The 22,090-nt window shown below is 39.2% G+C and overlaps 1 protein-coding gene across 3 annotated transcripts in view; it reads right to left on the reverse strand.

The window, feature by feature from the left end:
* The window catches only part of LOC111578485 (polycomb group RING finger protein 3), an 81,280-nt gene that overhangs the window by 49,342 nt on the left and 9,848 nt on the right, over positions 1 to 22,090 (reverse strand). Inside the window, exon 1 of one of the 3 annotated variants that reach the window (XM_055016423.1) lies at positions 16,872 to 16,991. The exons of the other annotated variants lie outside the window; for them this stretch is intronic. The gene's annotated coding sequence lies outside the window, so the exon portion shown is untranslated. Of the gene's footprint in view, positions 1 to 16,871; positions 16,992 to 22,090 lie in introns of those variants that run through there. 3 annotated transcript variants of the gene reach the window in all.

Raw genomic sequence — 22,090 nt, forward strand, 5'->3', positions numbered from 1 at the left:
GCTTACATCCGACACACTGGAGAGCCTGCTTTCACCATCTTAATGGAGACACTGTTATCACTGCTCACAGTCAGATATTAGTATATTAGTGGCGTCCTGGAGGCCAGAGGAAGATGTATAGCATTTAATTGCAACTACCAGGTTCGATTCCAGCAAGAAGTCTTTGTTGCATGTCTTCTACAACAATACAATATGTAGCAGCAGCATAGCTAATGAAGTGAGCCAGTTCTGCTGTCAAATGAAGACAAAAATACCTTAAAACATTCAGAGGCACACGAAGAATAAGTGCGTCGCTAACTTGTGAAGGAGGGAAAGGGCCGTCTTTTACATTCAGAACCTTGACGACACTTTATATTTCCTAGATCTATCAAAGGCTATCTATCAAGCTCCAAACAAAACACCAGCCGAGGCCCAAAAGCAGGAAAATACTGCAAAATTTTATCTACTGTACTATTCAGTCGTTAACCTGGGAGTCTGTAACCGTCATTAGCTGCTAGTAAAGTTTAAAGAGAGTTTTGTGATTTGCCAGATCACCTTCCGGAAGCAGATGTGAAATTAACCTCCTGCTTTTATAGCTTTTGCTCACCTTCACATAATTTCTCTTGTGCTCTGGTATAAACGGCTCCACACAATGTCAGATATTCATCTTCATGGCAGCAGTGCAGAGACATTTCACCCCAGCTGCACAATTGTTATACAAGACAAGGTCAGCAACGCAGTTTAACAGCGTAAGCAATTCTGACAGAAGCCGAGAGGCTACAGAATTGATCAAATATCGTGATTAAAGCAGGTAAATGTGATTGTGTCATTTGTTTGTGGGTTATTTTTTGGACTATTTAACTAATTATTTTGCCCATACAAGGTCAGAAAACAGTGAAAAATGTCTACCTGCTTTCCAGAATCCAGAATGAAGCCTTCACATTGTTTTTGGACAAACAGCATGAAAGAAAATTCAATTTACTGAAGACAGTTCATCTCAGTCCACTTACTAACCAAAAAATTGAGAAACTGTCACAGCTCTACATCAGCTAATGCAGCCTAAACATCTCTGCTCTGACAGAAATCAAATCAAGTGCTCCAAGAAACTGACACTGAGACTAATGCTGAAAAATGTGTGATTAAAGCAACTGTCACGTGGATCTGCTCCCACTCTGACGACCTTATTTGTCATGTTGATTCACAATGAGACCGAGTTCATCATCATGCATCCTCCCACTGAAACCTGTCCTGCAGCAACTGTTTGCCACATTCACCCCGGCAGCACATGATCCAGCGTGTCGCTCTGGTTTTTATTAACCACTGAAAAGACCACAGGAGGTCGATCAGCTGCCTCATGACCTTGTTTATTGGATCATGTTTATAGTTATACAGTTTGGCTAATTAAAGCAACAGAATCTTTTGTAAAGATCTAAAGCCCGTAGAGCTCAAATATAACAGAGGGTTTGCCATGTCCTATGATGTTGCTCTGATAAAAAATGAAGCAAGAAACCTCACATTAAATTCTTGACAAATATGCTTGGACGTATGCTTGCTTCATCAAGTGCCTTATCACTCTGAGGTGCACAAGTTGCAGATTTTTTCTTGTGAAATGCTTTTCAAGATGTGTCAAAGAAGACCAATTTAAACTGCTGTGTATTTCTACACCAATGGCATTGGTGGGGTCATGAGCAGACGTTGCATCACACTCCCAGGGATTCACACTGAGAGGTAAAGAGAGCTGAAGGGGAGGCAAGGAGGGGTGAAGTTCAGCAAGATTTACGGTCTGTCGAAACTGCATGTCAGATGCTTGGATAGTTTCCCCAGATCGCTTGGACATCAGATAGAGGCTGTCATCGGTTATTTGTAGCTTTCTGAATTCGATAATCCAGCATTCAGTCACTCACACACACTTCACAATGTGTTTTTCTATTGTTACTCTGTTATTTCAGGACTTTGGTGCGACAAAAAAAAAAAATCTGTTAAATATTTTCTTAAGCTGCACTGATGCGCCTGACATTTAGCAGGTTTGTTTTGGAGCGTCTCCACCCAGTTTCAGCTGTGGTAAATCTGTCATTAAAACCACTTACTTCACTCTTTTCAAACTAAGTTTTGGCCACACATTCACTACTGTTCAAAAGTTTGTGGTCACACAGGCAATTCTACGTTTTCCATGAAAACTGGCACTTTTATTCATGTGCTAACATAATTGCACAAGTGTTTTCTAATCATCAATTAGCCCTTCAATGTGATTAGCTAACACAATGTAGCATTAGAACACAGGAGTGATGGTTGCTGGAAATGTTCCTCTGTACCCCTATGGAGATATTCCATTAAAAATCAGCCGTTTTCAGCTAGAATAGTTATTTACCACATTAACAATGTCTAGACTGGATTTCTGATTCATTTAATATTATCTTCATTGAAAAAAAACTGCTTTTCTTCCCACAATGAGTACATTTCTAAGTCACCCCAAACTTTTGAACGATAGTGTATGTCTGAAATGTGTTACAGTAACTGACAGGAGACAAGTAGCTTTTCTGTGCACAACCATCTGCGAGTATGTACTGATGCACCTGAGTGAGGCATTTAGGAAACATCGGTAAATTGCATCTTCAGAAAACAACCTAGGTTGCACTCTCTCCTTCTAAACTTCACGAGGCTATGCATGCACATTGGTCACAGTATACCGCCACAAGCTCATCCTGTGAGTTCACACTGCGATGTGATGAAACAGCCAACATTAGGCGTCATATTTACTGCTTGAGCTTTTGTCTCAAAGCATCAACGGTCCAAATAGAAGCATTAAAAAAGCACAATATCTCCAAAAAACTGGACCAGGAGCGTTGCTGGCAGAGCAGCCGCTCTCCCGACAACGTGTCAGCAAATTAAAGCAGCGAGGAGACAGAAATGATGATAAAATTCAACACCGCTTATAATACAGCCCAATTTTAAGTCAGAGATCATCCTTATAAAAAAAAAGAACAAAACATTTATCTGTACCGTGTCTTTGTAAATTCTTGGTCATCCAGGTCACAACAGCCCTAGAAGCTTTTGTTAAAACAGCTGGACTTCTCTTTTAGGTTCTTGAAAACCTTCATCAAAGAGACTTTTTCAGTTCTGACTGACTGACGGGGAGTTTCAGATGTAAATAGTCGCTCCCGGCTCACATGGCTAATGGCCCATTACAAACACATGCCTCAAGGTGTGAATAGTTACGAAACCAGGTGCTCTCCTGAGTTGAGCCATGTGCTGTTGTTTAGTCTCCTCTATATATAAATCTGTATTTATGTCTCTGCTCCTGTGAAAAACCCAACGCAACACAATATCGCATCCCCTCCGTCTCACTAAGAGTCATCTATAAACATTTCTTAAACATCGTTGGGATGGTAATCCAGCCTTTAGAACTACGAGCTGTACTTTGGCTCATTGATCATCCACACAGCCAGCAGTTGCAGCTCATGAAGGCATTTAACAGACTTATCTAAAAACCATTAGCGCCTGCATCAAAATGTACATTCTCATACGTGAAAGCTGAACATAGAGGCACGTTTCACTCCTTGACTTCATGACTAAATGACTTCTGATGTCCATAAATGTGCTCAGAAATTATAGACAGATCCAGAGTTTGCCCGAGAATCATCATTGCAACAGGAACCACTAAAAGCTAATTTATTACTTGAAGTATTTAATACATGGTGCAGAATGTAAAAAGCAAACACAAGCAAAGAAGTGGCTTGAAGTTGTAGCCCAGAGCATCACTATCTGACTGAATGTTATTATTCCTAGTTGCATCCTCCAAAACTCGGCCAGCTGTGGCTATTGTAGGTCCGAAAGTTCCACAGCAAGACTTTAAAAACTCATTCCTATAACCCAACACTCCCAGGTTCTGGAAATTTTAAATTTTCATCACAGTAACTCTGTTCATTTTTTCCTACTGTCTTATGTAAAAAAAAAATGTATGTGGCTGATATTTACCAAGGATTATTCTCCATCAGCTGCTGTCGATCGTGATAAAATAACAGTGAAAGTTATGACTACCAAAACAGATCATATTAACTTACTACTCAGACAGACCTGTCAAAATGCTGAGTGATTCACCATAATTAGTTTAAGCTAATTGATGCCATATTTTTTAAAAATCCATTTGATTAGCTTCAAACCGTCTCTTGTACACAATCACTCCAGAGTCGCAGCAAAAACCGTCCATGACTCAAATGTTCTCCTTAAGAAAAGCTGCTTGCAATGCTTGTGAATGGAAAAAAAGTCACAATAGATAAGAAAATCAGCTAAATGCCTTAAATTCAAAACATTTTTGAGGACTCAGTTAATTTTCGGCGCTTTTACGTAACAATTTGAAAGCAGAGCCGGGTCTAGCTGCCCCTCAGAGGGGCATAAACAGCAGCGCGGGTGAAATTTGATGGTTTCAGTGTTCAAACTGTCTGTGGGGGTGAAAGATTTGTCGACCTGACTGACTCCTGAAAGGAGCTAAGCAAGCATATCACGTCATTTTAGAGTGGCAGGTTCCTAGTTGCAGTCCGCCGCGTTTTGTATGTCTTAAAATGAATTTTGTGGTAAAAAAGTTGGGGTAAAAATTCACACCTGTATTTCTATGCAGAGAAAGAACGTAGACAGATAGATACATGACGAATAAGCTATTGTGTTGGGTGGCAAATTTAGACAGTTTGTGGACAGATTGACTGGCTGTAGTTATTAGGAACCCCAAAACAACAAGTCAAGACATCAAAACACATGAAGAATCCTGGAAATCAGGAAGAGAAATTTTGTTAAAAAGTCACAGAGGCCAATAAATATCTAAATTCACAGACTACAATTCGTGAGGTGTCAAAAAGACTGTAGCTGACCTGCCACAAGGGCAGCAAATGCTGCAAAACACATGGCAGCATTAGCTTTTGGTTGTTGTTAACATCAGCTTTCTTAATACTGTTGTATGCAATTAATGTCGAGCAATTAAGAAAAAATGGACAGTGAGAACTAAACTGGGGAAGTGCAAGAATAAGTTGCTTTTTGTGGTCATTTCTACACAGTTACTACCTGTAAGTGTTTCATTCTTGCGTAGAGCTGAATCGAATGAAAATTAGTTTTAGGTCCGAAGCCCCTGAAGGGTCACGGTGGGAGATTTTTTCTTCTACTATTTCTGCATTTCCTCTGATCTGTAGAGAAAAGACTGAGCTGCATTATGATGCACGATTATGTATTCGAGCGCCGCTGGTTTTGGCCACAGTGTGAGTGGGCGATCCTCAGCTGTCTGCATCTTTTACATACATGACTACAGGAGACGGTCCTCCCAGCTGAGAGCTCTCTGTAGTATGTGCAGAGGGCTTTTTAGGCACAACCAACACACCAACTGTTGATATGTGTCAGGGGAATGAAAAAATGCTTAAAAACAAACACAAAACCCAATGTGTGGGAATGCCACAAAGTAGATCAGGGCAAAAAAGTATGTTGTACATTTAAATAAAGTATCAGTAACAAAAATAAATGTATCTTGTCTATTTCTGTATCAGATTGTGGACTATATTTCTAAATGCAGTGATGGATGAATCACATGAGTGGGGAATATAAACACACCCACTGAATCCTACAACAGAAGCACAACCTGAAAAAAGTACATACAGCACATAATTTTTTTTTGTGAGCAATCCACAGGTGAAATTAAAGGATAATTCTGGTTTATTTGGCACGTTTCTTGTTAGTATTCATGGATGAGGATCAAAGCAGTTAGCAAAAAGGTTGTTCCAGGTGCATAATTTCAGTCACGCCCAAAGCAACTGATTAACACAACAAGCCTGAGGGTATTTTCTGGGTAATTTCACTTTGGGCTGTCACTAATGACCATTTTATACTGACTGATCTATTGACCTTTTAACTGAGTAGTCACTTCATCTAAACAATTCATTTTCCTCTAAAAAAAACACAACTAAAATGACCACAAAACCTGATGTGTGGGATACGAATTGTATGTCTTTGTATAAAGTAGCACAGTACAAACTGTTAAAGTTCAAACATTCAAGTGCAAAACTGTGAAGGTAAACTGGAAACTCCAACATAATTTTAAAAAAGGCTCATTACTTCGCTCAGCGCAACTCCAAAATCCAAGTTTCTGAAAGTGAAAAACTTCGGTCTGCATATTAAACAAAGTGTAACAGTACACTGTGGATATTTTACAAGCACCAGAGCAGCCAAGGGAATAACACATACTTCAATTCAATCAAGAACATGGAATGTGAGGCTCTAAGGTTTAAAATGATCCAGTTGCCCCAAAATATGCAGCTTTGTGACTCAATTTCCCAAATCTTTACAAGAGAGGGATGTAAAGTTAGCATGATTAATAGAGCCACAACAGCCAGATTGATAGGAAATATTTCATGGAAGAAATTGAAAAGGAAATTACATTATGATAGGTGTTGTAGTATGCCAACACTTTGAGGTAAATCTCCAGACATCTTTCAGCTTTGTTTACTCATTTAAGAACTGGTATCAGGCTGTACAATTGTCATTACGTCAAGATGCCGCTACTGCCGCACAGCAGATTTACAGTTTCCAGTGCATTCATTGACTTTGAGCCGCTAATATAATGTAATTTGTGCCTCTAGCAATAAGATTAACAACATTTGCAGTCAATCATGAGCTGAACAACTGCCCCAGTAGCTGATAAGTACACACAGAGACAGACACACACACTCTGGCATCACAAAGAGCCCCTGTTGGCCTGCCTGTGGGTATTGGAGTGTTTGGCCTCGGTATAAATTGGCAGCCAGCTGGAGCGACGGACACTGAAGGCCTGCATCAGTGGACGGAGCGGAGGAGAGGCCTCTGCTTGTTGTGGAAGCTTTGGCTTCACTTCAAAACACACACACACAAACACACACACTTCTAGGCCACACACACTTAGACTTAAAGCCACACAATGTACACAAAAATGGAAATGCACTCTTGACCGAGCATTCACGCACATGCGCACACGTCCACCGTCACACACACCGTTATTGTCTCCTCTTAATGCTGTTTGATGGCCCTCAATCCTGCAGCCAGGACTCGGTGCCTGGGGAAATCAGTCAGACAATAGATGTGATCCAAAGAGAAGCAGACTGCAGCAGGCCAGGAGGCCGTACGCACTGCCAAGAAGCAGCAACACTTGAATAATTGAGCTTTGAGTTGAGGTTGTGAGGGCGAGCAGCGGAGTTAGTGAAGCTAATGTGTAATTCGCCTCACAGGTCAGATAAAACACGGAAAGCGCAGACCCTAAACGGAAAACTGCTGGTGCTCAGATAATCTCAAATGGCTACTGAAGGACTTTAACATTCAAGTTTTTGAACAGGCATCCATGTCTGTATCTGACGAGGTCAAGGGCAAGACATGCAACACAAAGCATACAACCAAATGTTGCTCTGGCACAGATCTGCTAAGAAAGGATAAGACACTGATTCTACTTATAGCAAAGGATGAATCACAGTGAGCAGTGCGATATGAGGGGACGAGTACATGGAGTCCCTCTTTTTCTCAGAAAGTCATTTCCCAGAGGCGCCGTGCAAGACAAACTGATATTCACAAGTCTGGTCACAATGACAAGATAGACCTTACATCCACCACAAAACATCCTGTTTCTTTTAAAGTTTGTCTTCCACACTTCCTTTGGGCTCTGAAGTGGCATCACTTCAGAGCCCAAAGATACGCCATTTTCAAACAAAACAAAGAAAAGCAGTGAATTCTCCCAACTACGAAGCTAAAACTGAACTATATTAAAAGATGCTGCTCTATAAAACAAAATAAGGACTGCTAGCAGCCAATGAATTTACAGTCAGTTGACTAACAAAGTAAACCATCAGTAATTAGAAGAAAGTTAAGACAAATCGGTTATTTTGAGTACATGCACACATATACCCCCAATAAAATGGACTATAAACACAAAAAGTCTGCTTTTGGGAAACCAAACTTGAAACTCTTCCACTAAAATCTTAAGAGAGTTTGAGAAAATAGTGGGTGTATCTTGGGTATTACAAATTAATTGCCCATTATTTTATGCATCTTTCACAAACGTTGCTATATTGTCGTTTGCTATTGTGCAAATATAATAAGAGACTTTGAGAAACCAACATTTTAAGTCTTACAGATAATGGAAGAACATGTACATCTGCATAAAGTTGGGATGTTTTGAACAATCCCTGTTGAATAAACTAAAATTTTTTGCCAACTTTAAGCCGTGCATATAGGCAATACACATTATCCTACAGAACATGACAAGAGCTCATCAGATAGAGGTTACCAGCTAACATTTAAAATAGATACCTTGCAGGATTAAGATCACATGTCTGTGCTGGATGTGGTTATGCATTGCTCCATTGCTCCAGCTTATTTTGACACAGCGCACATACAACCTTATTTTCACTTTGTTTTATCAGGTGTCATCTGTCCCACTTTCTACCTCGCTGGCTGACAACATCCAAACATTTGGGCGGGCAAGGAGGAAGTGCGGCATAACAGCTTTGATGCAACAGTGCTGTACATTAATAAAATGTTAATATCTTGTCTTGTTCCTGACTAACGAGGGTAGCATCATTTAGCTGAATAACTGCATAAAGAAAGGGGAATGTAGCCCTTATTATAAAGCATGTGGATTAGTCTTGATTGTAGGTATTTATCATCACTTTTATTTGTGTTTTTTCTGTTTTAGTGCTCTTCACTCTGCCATGAATTCTATTATTTTAGATGAGTAGCAATGAATTTAACGAAAATGTAAATTAGAAAAACAATGACCAATGTGACAACATTCAAGCAAGACTGTTTGCCAGCAGAAAGTATAACAAATACACAATTATGCTACAACAGCGAAATATATATTGCATATATAATGCTTGTTGTTAAACTTGGATGTTGTTTTTGAAACTTGTTCACCTCAAGAGAAGTTTTTGCAGCCACTAGTCTACAATAATATTCCTGCATCCATGTCTGGTGAAGCTTTATCTCACTGATTATACATCTACATTAGAGTTGCTGAGTTGAGCTGCTTTCACTAGAGTTAAACCGAATAAACTCAAGCTGAGAGCAGAGTGAAGAACCCGGCTGGTTGACCCACTTTAAGTTTTACAGGGTTCTTCACTTTAAAACTGACATCAGAAGGGATTTGTTGTGTCACTTTCCTTTTTGAAAAAAGGCTCAAATAAACACGTCATGACTCATTTTTATCATCAGCATGACCTACACTGTCACATTACACATCTGAGGTCACAGCAGTGATGCAAAACATCTATTTTCAACTCCTCTGCTTGAGTAACTGTCTCAGAAGGTCAGATCGATCCTGTTATTGATCACAGGGCCCGATGCCCTCTAATGGGAGAGCGAACAACGCTACCACTTCGCCGAATCCGGAGCTCCTGTTTACTGACTTGAAGGACCTTACATGCTCTATGCAAAATTCAACGCAGGGAGAGATTAAACAGTCGAACTAAGCCACTTATCTCTGATTCACAACATGAGATTCACAAAGAGCTGCCTTGTGCGCAGAGGTAAAACAACATTAGTGTCATTTTTTAATCACATACATGGAACTGTCTGAACTGAAGCCATGTGTGACTTCAGCTGGGATGAGCTAAATTGACCGTAGAAGAGGAACAGTGTAGATTACAGCAGCAACACTATCTGGGTTTCCCTCAGTTACCAGCTCCATGAAGAAGACAGCACTGAAGCATAAAGGTTTCAGTATTTTTACCACAGCCACTAATAAAACACACTCATGACACTGTAAGAAGTATAGCACAAATCACCATATTTGCTCGTTATCCAGCTCCTTCGAGTTATCAAACACAGGCACTGTTGTGGAGCCTGTGGGGGTCCTACTGTGCATACAGACAGCACAGCCTCAGAGAGAGAAAAGATATCAAAGAGGAAACAGTCTTGATATCCAGCGGCTGAGGACACACTGGCCACCCCAACGGCAGGAAGACACAAGGAATACACTTCAAGAGAGGCTCTGATGAAATCTGTAAAAACATGTTGTGCTCTCTTCTCTAACCTCATCTGCTAAAAAATACATAGATTCTCAATGTTTACACTGTTTATCAGTTTGTATCAGCTACATCATGTGTTCAGTTATTTGTTTTTATTTTAGCATAGTTAAAGCTTCATGAGTCAATATTTTTATATTGGTCTAATTCCAATCTGTAACCCATAAATAATTATCGCCTGACTTTAAAGTTCCCCACAGCTTTAAAGCATCTATATCCTTCTTTAAAATGAATTATTTTGTTCCAATCATATTAGCTTCATTTCAGCAGAAAAAGCTCTTTAAAAAAAACGACTCTTTGCTATCGGTCCAGGTGAACAGCAGGTGAATACAGTTGGTGCAGGCCGAACAGATTAGCGACGGGAGTGAATATAATGACTAAATCAACAACAACAACAAAAAAAAATTAGTTTGCTAATTTATTGGTCTGCCCCCTTGCAAACTCAACTGGGCTAATTTCAAAGCATGCACTAACAGGAGAACCAGGTCTATGTGTGTGAGAAGTTAGTTAGTACTATGAAGCGCATGCAGCTAGAGGTGATTAGCTCAGTGCAAGAAACAAAGTGTGTAGCTATGCCCAAATTTCAGTATAGCAATTTATCCAAATGCGTAAAGTGTTCTGTCCCTGAAAAGGCTATACAAGCCCTGTTCATGCAGCATTACAACAGTGTGTCTCTGCATCACCATATCTCTACAGAGCTGGTACAAATAGCAAAGGCTAGTTAACAGCTACAAGCCAGACTACAGTAAACATCATGAAATCTGGAGTCTCTTTGCCACAGTTAGGAGGACACTAGGTCCCCTAAATACTTGTAAAAATGCTCTTATACATAAACATAACACAAACACACGGCCACAACTCTTGCAAAACATACACTGCACTTTATTACCTCTTTACCCATGATTTATGACTTTCTAGGAGTGTTCATCGACTTGCTGTTAACGCACAGCCTCGTGGATGAGTCATAATGCATTTTTCACTGCCCACACTGTACGAGCATGTGACAAAAATCTTAAATTCAAGTAAAGTAGTTCACTCTTTGCGATTGACAGAGTTGTGTTAAGAGCAGATTGATTCATTTATCAGAGTTAACTTGAATGCATCACTTTTGAACAAGTTTCTGTCGAGGTGTTCATGATATTAGTCATTCGTGGACTGAAGACTGATTCTGTTCTGTTTGGAAAAAGAACAGCAGTTGTTCCTCCTGCATATGCTTTGAAACAAAATGTGCTGTTTCTAGGCTGCAGTTTTACAATGAAAAGTTTTACAATGAAACAAGATTTTAGCCATTTTAAATAGCAACAAACGTATAATCAATATATGATTAATTAATGCCAATACTGCTTTCTGTCTGCTGGATTTTGTAAATAGGTAGCTGATTGCTGACTTATTTCTGGCTCTAGCTCAGGGGTGTCAAACTCATTCTAGCTCAGGGGCCACATACAGCCCAACTCGATCTCAAGTGGGCCAGACCAGTTAAATCACAGCATAATAACCTGTAAATAATCACAACTTCACATTTTTCCCTTTGTTTTAGAGCAAAAAAATTCTGGGACATGTTCACATTTAATGAACTATCTTTTTATGAAACATTATTAACAACCTGAAATTTCTTAAGAAAAACAAGTAAAATTCCAACAATATTATGCCTCACTTTATCATTTACACAGTACAGCTTACAGATCACACTGCGTCTACAAAGGCACAAAACATTTAATCTCAGGCATCTGGAATTGAACAATATCTAGAAATTATTATAAGTTTACAGTTTTACAAATTTAGAGTTTGCTGTTCATGTCTTCTCTGTCTATTGAAAGCATCCCTTGATGCACACACACTTGAACACATCATCAGGGTTGTTTCCTGGAGTCACTAGGTGTTTCAGGTCTTACAACAGACACCCTCGTCCAGGTGACCCGACTGAGGTTGATCAAGCCTCAGCCTGTGTCCAAGTGGCATTTTGCTGTCCCCACTGCTCCCCCCTTTTTAGCCAGAACCACCTAGATGCTCCCTCTGCTGCATCCATGTTTTTACCGATGGCTCTCCTCCTACTTGCCCCAGTTATTCCTAGGATCCCGTAGGCCTTGTGAAGGGAATGGCCTACAAATCCCCTATCTGTAATTTATACACTTTGCAAAGTCATCCCACAGGATGGATTAGACCCTCCAGCTGGCCGCTTTTGGCCCACGGGCCGCATGTTTGACGCCCCATGCTCTAGCTAGATGAATTGTATTTCCTCGTCTGTCTTTGAAAGTCCAAACAAGGTATCCATTAACTGTTTTCCCCTTTGCTTCATTCATACTATGTTCAAAAGACTAAAAACTGTCAGTGTTTAGATGAGTTGCCGCTTCAACACCCTTCAAAGACACCACCTGCCAATTTCACTGCCGAGTACATCTTATTCTGTGAATTTTACTGTCTCCTCTACAGCTTATTCCAAACTAACAGGGGCATAAACATAAAGTCCTTCACAGCCTAAGTGTCTGGGTTGTTTTTCTTTTTTTAAAGAAAGCTGAAATTCACGCTGGTTGTTTACACTTGGAAGATTATTCAGACTTTTTGTGCTACTTCAAAAGGTTGACTTCACTACACTGTTAAACTCACGATAACAGCAGCGCCCTGGATCAACCACACCTATTAGCTGCAGTCGTTCCAAACTGCAAACACTGATAACCTCCTGAACCCAACTGCTGCTTGGTTCACGGCTCAAGATGCAGATGCAATTTCTGTCTATCACAAAGCCACATTCACCAACTCCAAGAAATCAGGAAGATCAACATCCCTGGCAGAAAACTTTAATACCCAGCGCTCAAATTGGCAGTTTAACTGTAGTGATACCAACACACAGTAAATTTTAATTAAATACAGGTAATAAGCAGTGCTGACTCTGTAGCTCCCAGACTGAGAGAAAACAAATACAGCAGGTTGAAACCCTGTTCTTTTCATAGAAAATACTGAACAAAATTGCTTAATTTTTCCCCAAAACACAAAAAGTTAACAGGTTTCATAAGCAAATTGGCCAAATAATACTGTATTTTTGAAATGTTGCATTACAATACAGCACAGCAACATCTGCTTCAATGAACAGCAGCTTGAATGAATCTGGGTAACTACATGATTGACCTCTAGACAGCCGTTTGAGATGAGAGGAATGAATAAAAGACCGTCACAAGGCTCAATGTGTCTGTCGTCTCGCAGAAATGTCAAACGCCCTCTTTCTCCTTTCAAGTCGCAGCAGAGAGCCAGGCTTTGGTGCAACAGTGTAATCTTGGCTGCACGTTGTTAAAGATGCAAAGCAGCTCTTCTCCATCCCAGATAATAATCCACAGGACCACCAGCAGCCTGCCAAACGCTGCTGTATTTTGGCTGCGGTCACATTTAGTTCACTCATCACACGGAAGGCAACCAACTGGCCTCTTTTCTGCTCTCAAAAAATATTTCTGATATTATTATCAGCACTGATGGATGCATGGAAGTAGATCACTCACATGTCATAAAAGTGGAGTCATAAAAATATTAGAAAAGTGTCGATTTGTATTTTCCAAAGATAAAGATGACAAATATTTTGCTCAAAATCAAAGGTATGTTCAATTTATTGTCATAGATGAAGACAGAAACCATGAAATCCTCCATTTAAGAGACACATTATAAAAACAGTCTGTGAGGTATTTGACAGCTGACAACTAATGTTTTGGTCTTTGCGGTTTTAACAATAACATACCTCATGCAAGAGAAGCATAATGAATTACTGTCACGCTAAGATGCCAGTTTAATACAATACAGTACTCTGTATGGCTTTGGCTTCATGTAATGGAGCAAACAGAGTAACAAACTAAATACAGCAGCTCAGACAGAGCCAGTTGTAGTTGGAGGTGGGAAATAATCATCCAAAGAAAGAAGACAAGCAACGCACCAGTTAGCGGTATTGACGATATGCATCCTGCCCTGATTTTTCAATGCTTCACTTCAATCTCTTCACTTGTGGCTCACAACAGCTTGCTAGTACATAAGGTCATAAGGCACCATATCTACCACAGATATAACAACAAAGGAGACATACTGTGCTTCAAGTGACCTCTTGTCAGTCATATTCTGTACTGTTATGATGCCAGAGGTGTTAGATAAACATGTTTTTATTTTTAAAAAGCTCCCTGCAAGTCACACATCCAGCAGCGTTACTTCTAATTCCCACATAAAACTAATATCAGACTATTCTTCACGCCTACCCAAAGGTGCCTGTTCCACAGTCTTTGTTGTTACAGCCCTTCAGTAGGTTTCAGACATTTTTCAATCCTTAATTATTCAGAGATATGTCAGACTACAAATAAAGATGTAGAAATATGCATGATAAGCTCAGTTTACTGGATTTATTTATTATGAACATGAATTGTGGCAGCGTTTTACAGTGGAGGCTCCTCACCTCACACAGAAAAAATGCCTTCAACAACATCAAAAGCTTTTTGACGAATATCATCATCAACTAGTCCCTAAATTGATCATGTGTAAAGAGATGAGTTGAGTCAGATTAATCAAAAATAGTCTAAAATCTGGATATTTCATTAAAATCACTTTTTAATGTACATTTTAGACTTTTAAAAAGGACAAAAATAACCAGTTTGCCCTCTCCAGCTTGTGTAAAAATCAAACAAAAACTTCTCTGCTCTTCAGCACAACCAAAAAGCCATGAGTGACAAAAGTTTAAGGACTCTTCAAAAGCAGTCGGCTGAACTCCAGGCTGTGTTTACACAAAGCAGACAAGAGACGAATTGGAGAGTGGAAACGAATTAAATGTTAGTAAAATATGTAGAACATTTTTTGATTTTTTTGCAAAATGCAAGCCAATAGTGACTAAAAATGTTATTGCCTGGTGTTAATGAGTTAAGATATTAACTTAAACGCTGCAGAAATCTGGAATTAGTATAAACTCACAGTGCAATAGTGAATACACACATCTGAAATCACATCTTCTCCATCAGTTGTTGATTAAGGAATGCTGCTTTTATAATTCAGGCTGTGATTTCATTGCAAAGATTAAAACTGCGAGACTATTCCCTTCAGTAGGTTCACCTCTGGTCAAAATGTAAATGAATTCAGTGCTGAAGACTTCTGTATAATTGTCTCTTCTGAAAGGACTCCGGTAGCAAAATTCACCTAACTTAGCCTTCCTGTCTTCAGGCAGCTATCAGAAATGCCACTACTTTTAACAAACTGTGCTGACAGCGTGCAGGAGTCCTCCACCTGCCACTTATCCTGATGCATTTTAAACCTTTATTTACTCAGGGAGGGTTTGCTGAGCTCGTATTTTCTTTCACCTTCGTTCTGCTTGGTGTTCTCTGCTACACCTAGTTAAACCACAGTCACCTGCAATTTAGCTGCTCCACTGCTGCAGCCAGTCGTTGAGGCTGACAGTGTTTTGTCCTGCTTCCACTGCAAGACGAGAAACTGAAAACAAATCCTATAGTCAAAGCTCGGATCGATAACCTTCAGCGCTTGGAGCTATATCCTCTGCACACAGCATTTTATGTCCTTCAAATTACACTCGCATTTCCCTTAAGACCTCTACTTCCGCTTGTAAAGATGATGTTGCCCCTGATTTCCCTTTATACAGAGGCAGGGTCTGGACGTAATGGCAGCCGGCGATGATGTGGAACTGCAATTACTCAGTAAGAATAAAGCAAATGGATCAAAAGAAAAACATGTATGCAAAAAGGGGTCATTTTCATTAGCGATTAACCTCCTGATTATTTCTTTTCATCAAGAAAATGCAAGAAAAGTGAAATAAAAGTCTAAACCTTCCTTTATATTTTATGAACTTCCATCACACGTGAACAGCAGCAAATTCTTACAAGAGCAATTCCTGCAATTACTGACAACAATTTTCTGCAAATCACATCAATGTATTTACACTCCTAAGTCAAACCCAGTGGATCCAATTTAAATCCAAAAAACAATTCAACCATTAACATTAGTAGGTTCAATAAAACTGTGTTCTAAAACTGGAATTGATGGATGAAGACCACAGCAGCGTTTCAGTCATATTTATGAAAAATATATTAGTTTGCAGAATGTTTCCTACATTAATGGTTTAATTTCCTAAATTCTTAAAACATAGTGGAAAAAATTCCCAACAGATTCCCTCTGAGCCAAATGTGACATCTTCCAAACGTCTTGTTTAATCCAACTAACAGTTCAAAACCGATATTACAAGTTTTGAGGTCTGATTTGCAATTATTATACAAACACAAATTTGAGAAATTGAGACCAGAGAATGGTTTCGCTTCAAACATTGTTTCAGGTCTAAATATATGCTCATCTTGATACTTCTGGGTGGAAATGTGGGTTTCTGTGTAGGTAAGCATTCTCTTTTTATCTCATGGAGGCTTTCAGTCCTCATGCAAGCCCACTTCTTTATTTACTAGAAACAAACTGGCAACCCAAAAAAACCATCTCACTTCTCATGTATCAGATGACATTTCCCTAGAGAAAAAAAGCTGTTGAAGTTTTCATTAACCAAACATGAAACTGAAACATGAAACACCTCCCTTTTCCTAATACGATATAGTTACTTCTCTTTCAAATTTGCAATCCTCGCTGTTAATCTGTCGACTTCATGTCTTTATAAGGATTCTGATCCCTTTTCTGTAAGTCGCGATGGCAATCTTACAAGTTCGAACGTAGCGCACATACAAGCCATGTACTTGGAGTTGTGAGGCAATTGAGGGGAAAACTTCCACATTTCAGCAATAATCACCCAAAAAAACACATCTTTCTCATTCACTTTCTACAATTTCTCATTTATTACAAACTAAAATGCCTCTAAAGATAAAAACTTTACTGCACATGGTGACAAGTCCGACTGATGAGACTCACCGAAAATAAATGTAATCCCTGTTTTTTGAGAAGCTGTAGGTCAGTTAGTTGCCTCCAGGTGTTTGTAGAAGTATTTCCTCTGTATTTCTTAAATATATGCAGCATCAAACAACCACAGGATCTATGTGTGTCTAAAATGCAAGAGAAATGTACAAATTTATGCAAGTGGAACAACAGCGATGACCTTGTTAAGTACTAATTATTATAGTTTAGTATAAATTAGTACAATACTGTGCAGGTTACAAGCGTTTTTGTGCATGTCTATGACAAATATACTGTGGCTGTCCTCGTCACTGTCATGGGTACATCTTACTGAAGCCACAAGGAACATGAATGTAAGTGACCCACATGTTTGTGTGCATGACAGAATGGCATGTCTAACAGACTGATGAAGCAGCAGAACAGCTACAGGGCCTACACAGACTTTGCCCTTTTATCACACATTTCTGAGGTCTACAGCCAAGTCTCTCTTCCACCTGTCACTTGACAAAACCACACGATGCTAAGAGAAAGCTCTCCAGGTCAAAGGGGCCCCTCTTCTAAAGGTCTCAGCCTGCTGACGTCCAGGATAGTGACACCACAGACCCTGCGGCAGACAGCATTTGAAGGGAGGGAGAAGTCCTGAGCAACTTTTACTGAAACACCACCTCATTTAAAGTCATCGCAGTCGGAACAGAAAGTGAAGTAAGTGTGCTGAGGAAAATATTTGAACACATCTGGGGTTACAAAATATGATTTTTCACCAATGATTTATACATTATGATCACTTTTAGTGAATGAAACATCAGAAAACACTAAAATAAAAAAGCAATCCCAAAGTCACACAGGAGAAACTGATGTCTGATCAAAAGTCTAACTTCAAATATATTAGATTTACAATAATAAAACACACAAAACAGCAAAATGTCAACAATCTATTAGGCATGTTTCTATGCAAACCCCTCGACTACATAACCACTGTGAGATAATAAAACCTAGTATCTTCCCTGTTTTAGAGGATGCATGTTTCATAAAGAACTTCGTACAGCAATCAATTAATTTCGAGACCAAAGAATCAGAAAGGTTGAGGTTTTCACTTCCCAGATTAAAAATAAAACATTCAATTGCACCCTTCAGTTTTGTGGTGGACTAGACGCCTGCTCCAACACGGAGGATGCAATGAGCCATTACGTGGGTTTGTTGGTTAACAGGCTCGTAGTCTTGCCCTGTTTTTTTTTTTTTTTTCAGTTTTAACCACAAACTGTGGGCTACAGGCCACATGTGGAGACACGGTGAGTCACACACAGACCCAGAGATGACAGTTATTACCCATTTACTGTACAAGCCGGGCCAAAAGCACAAGGCAAGCAAGTAATTAATTCCTCATTTGGCCCATCGACGTTCATTAACAAAGGCCTTCTGGGTTCGTTAAACCGACAGAGATGCTAAACAGCGCTGTCACTGGCACATCGCTCTGATACAGACTTTCGGGAGAAGTCAGACCCCCGCTGAACCTTGACCAGGTTCTGTCAAACAGCTGACAGACCACTAAATAAAAGCTGACCTGTTATATTGTCGCCCTGCAGCTTAGTTTCAGGAGAAAATAAACTGGGCCAGACAGTAGTGGAAGTGTGATAAGGAAGGAGCTTCTCCAAACAAAATCTTTAAACTCAAATGGAGTTCTATTCATCACCTTTTCCTAAACTCAGATTATCTGTTAAGTTTAATGCAAATCATTCTGGGCAGCTGGCCTTTAAAGTTTATGTTAAAAAAACAAAATATTTAATTTCTTCTACTACATCCTGCCTTGAGAAAGTAGAAAATGTCACGTTCATGTTTGAATATAAGCTTGGGTGACCTCTGAAAAGTTTAGCCAACTAATAAAGCTGACAAATTACATGCTCAGAACTGGATTAGCTGCATTTCTTTCTTTGCTTAAAGCATAAGGCCACAATAACACTGAGAGCAGATGAAGGTGCATAATTGAATTCTGCTGATTTCCTGCTTTCCAGCCTTGGCAGTTAAATCCTAAACTCCCCAGAACCAAAAGCTGTTGCTGGTGGAGAATAAGCCGTGCGTTATCGTGGAACTACTGGCTATAAAAACATAGAATTAGGAAATATAAGAGAGGAACGTGGTTGTAAATGTCGTTTTATCTGGTTTGGTCAATGGCATGTAAGATAAATCCTTATCTGTGACAGCTCTGGATCAATATATCTAAAAATTTATCAGCTGACTGACGACCTTAACAGTGCATTTAAAGCTTTAGCAGTATTAGACTATGGTATTCATGCAAATGCACCATACTAAATTACGAATTGTTAAATTGTATATGGTATAATTTCAGGTAAGTTACAAGAAAGCGAAGCACAGAAAAGCAAAGCTAAGTTTGAGCTCATTTACAAACTGTGTCGCTGAGTGGTTAGTATGATGAAAACTGCATGTGTTTGATGGCAGGATATTATATGAAGCCTGCGTTTTGTCAACCTGAGGTGCACTATGGACTATGGGATTACCGGTAGTAACAAAATGTTCACTCTCTTGGCCGGTTTGTCCACAACATACAGAATCATTAGCCAGTAACTTTAGCCAGTGTTGGTGTGTAAAGTGGTGAGCTGCAAGCCATCATGCAGTTCTTGCGCCTAACGTTAACAAAAAAACACTCCCAATTCAATAAAGTTTCTTCAAATAAGATGGCGGTGCCCTTAGTGTCGACAGCCAGCGTTACTTTGTGCAATTCTAAAACTGCAGTTAATTATAAATATTTTACATTTTTCTCAAAGAACATTTTTATTATATGTATTTTTTACATGAGACTAATTACGCGTATTATCGATACTATATTTGTGTATTTTTTTGTTAATAATATGAGCAAATTTGACTACTTTGGCTTTTATAGTAATAATTATGGTCCAATATACATCTTTTTATCAAAATAAATACGATAAGGGTTCTTCTTAATCTAATTTATTTATGCTGTCAGCTGATTTGGACCCTTTGATGGACAGCATGGGTCAGGAGATACCCATTTTCCATTGGATTTGGGTCACTTTTAATCCATGTTGTGCATCAAAGCGTTAAAAACGAGCTACCTAGCAAACCATGAATTTTAGGTACAGACATCAAAGTCTGCACATCAGAGAGCTCCGTCAATTTAATATTTCAACCATTAAAAGTTCTGCTCTACATGATCCATATTGAGACTGGATGTTTATGTTCAAAAAATAAGATCACCAACTGTTTATAGGTTCTACACTGTGTTATAGGTTCTAAACTCTCAAATATTAATGCTGCTGCTTCAAAAATTCGGCACCAGTTCAGTTTTAGTGTTGTTATCACACTTAGCCCCACAAGCTAATATACAAGATACAGTTAAACCTCAAAATTAAACCAATCATGTAACAGTCAGTGCAAAAAAATTTATCGGTTACCAATGACAACCAGCACAGCAAGTTTAGACAAATTTAGAAAAAAAAACGTCAGCAGCAACTGAAGAACCCCTGATGTGTTTACCAGAGGGAAAGTTACATCACCTGAGAGCAATAAGGAGAAACATTTTAGCAATCATGCAGCCAATGTGCACCGTCTTCCTGACTTCATTAAACCAGCTGAACTGACAAATGAGTCTGGAAGCTGCCCAGCTTTTGTTTATTTGCCTGCCACCATCCTACACGCATCCCAAAATAGTAAGAATGACTTTACAAATTAGGTTAAGCACCTACAAGTGTGTGGCCGTGTCGTCTGCATTTAAGGCATCTCTTAATAATAAATTAGATAACTAAAGAGAAAGAAATCAGCGCCTCGATCTGAAACGCAGGCGGCTGAGTCTTGTTTTGCTGTTTTCTCCACCTGAATTCAGCGCACCATCTGTCAGCCGGTGTTTTTAATGTCAACACAGAGGCAAGTCATACCATTTAAATTCACACCACCTGTTGACAACCAGTTAACTGAGATGTTGACATAAAACAGATACGATCAGCGAAAGCACAGAGGAATTAATCTTATCTGGACTGAAATATTTGCTGCAAGTCTCCACTGATTCGACGTGTACTCTTCTGCCCTCTGCTCTTAATGCCGCTTTGGATAATCCACTGTGTTCATGCTACAAGAGGGGAATTTTTCATCCCTCTGCCAAAAAGTCATCAGTGAGGGATTTTTCAGTGCCCTGGTCTAAATAATAACACAAGAGATAAATCATCACTGCTGCATTCAGAGGGAAAAATTCAGTGTGCCATCTTTTAAATTATGTTTCTTAGTTTTTTATTACACACGGTTCCACCTCGAGCTTTCATGCTTTATGGTCCTAATACTCCTTTTGATAAATTCATTCCTTTCAATTGACAATCTGAACAGTCTTATTTGGAGAATTTTGCTGCTGCTTGCTTAGGTGCAGCACAATATATCGTTTCAGCACTGACACTGTGATATATAGTGACATTGCAGAAGTGCAATGTGAAGTAATGGAAATTAACTGAAACACATCACGCTGGAAGTTTTTCTTTGCAAGTTTTTCTCGGTACAATAGAACCTCATTTACAATACAAGAAAAGCACTTAGAAAGCACAGTGCTCTGCCAAGGATGCTCAGTCTTTGTATCGTTTCCAACAGATGAAATCTTTAATAAAAAATTACCTTGCGGGAATTGACGGGACTTGGAAATACCTCAACAATTGAATAAGTTGTTCCCCGTTTCATTTTCGACGGATAACGCCTGGTCAATCTGTAGTAGGATTGCAATCGTGATCATCAGCAGGCAGCTGATGTAGCATTCACTTGTTATCATAGTTACAGTGACAATGTGACACCATCTCACAATGGGAAATCTCTTTGACAAATCCATGGATCCACTAGAAAACACTAGAAAAGGTTGCAGAAAGAAATGCAAAATCAGCTACAGAAAAGCCGACTGACCAAAAACAGGTATTCTGTCTCGCAATTGTTGTCACCACATGCGCCGATGAGAGTAATTTGTTTGACATTTCAATCACCACATAGCTGGATGATGATGATTGCAAAGCAAAAACACAAATAACTGTCCTTGAACTCATCATGTTTGACTTCCTGCTCAGTTGGAAAATGAACCATATATTGATATTTCACTGAAGTCACTATATTCGACTTGTCTTATTTAAAAAGATTCTTTAAAAACAACAAAAGACTCTGTGTTGCTTATTGTAACTGTGAAGGCGTTAGTGACTCCATTACAACCAATCAGAAACACAAAGCATCATATAGCTTTT

This window comes from Amphiprion ocellaris, chromosome 13 (assembly GCF_022539595.1).
Source record: "Amphiprion ocellaris isolate individual 3 ecotype Okinawa chromosome 13, ASM2253959v1, whole genome shotgun sequence".
Taxonomy (NCBI): domain Eukaryota; kingdom Metazoa; phylum Chordata; class Actinopteri; family Pomacentridae; genus Amphiprion; species Amphiprion ocellaris.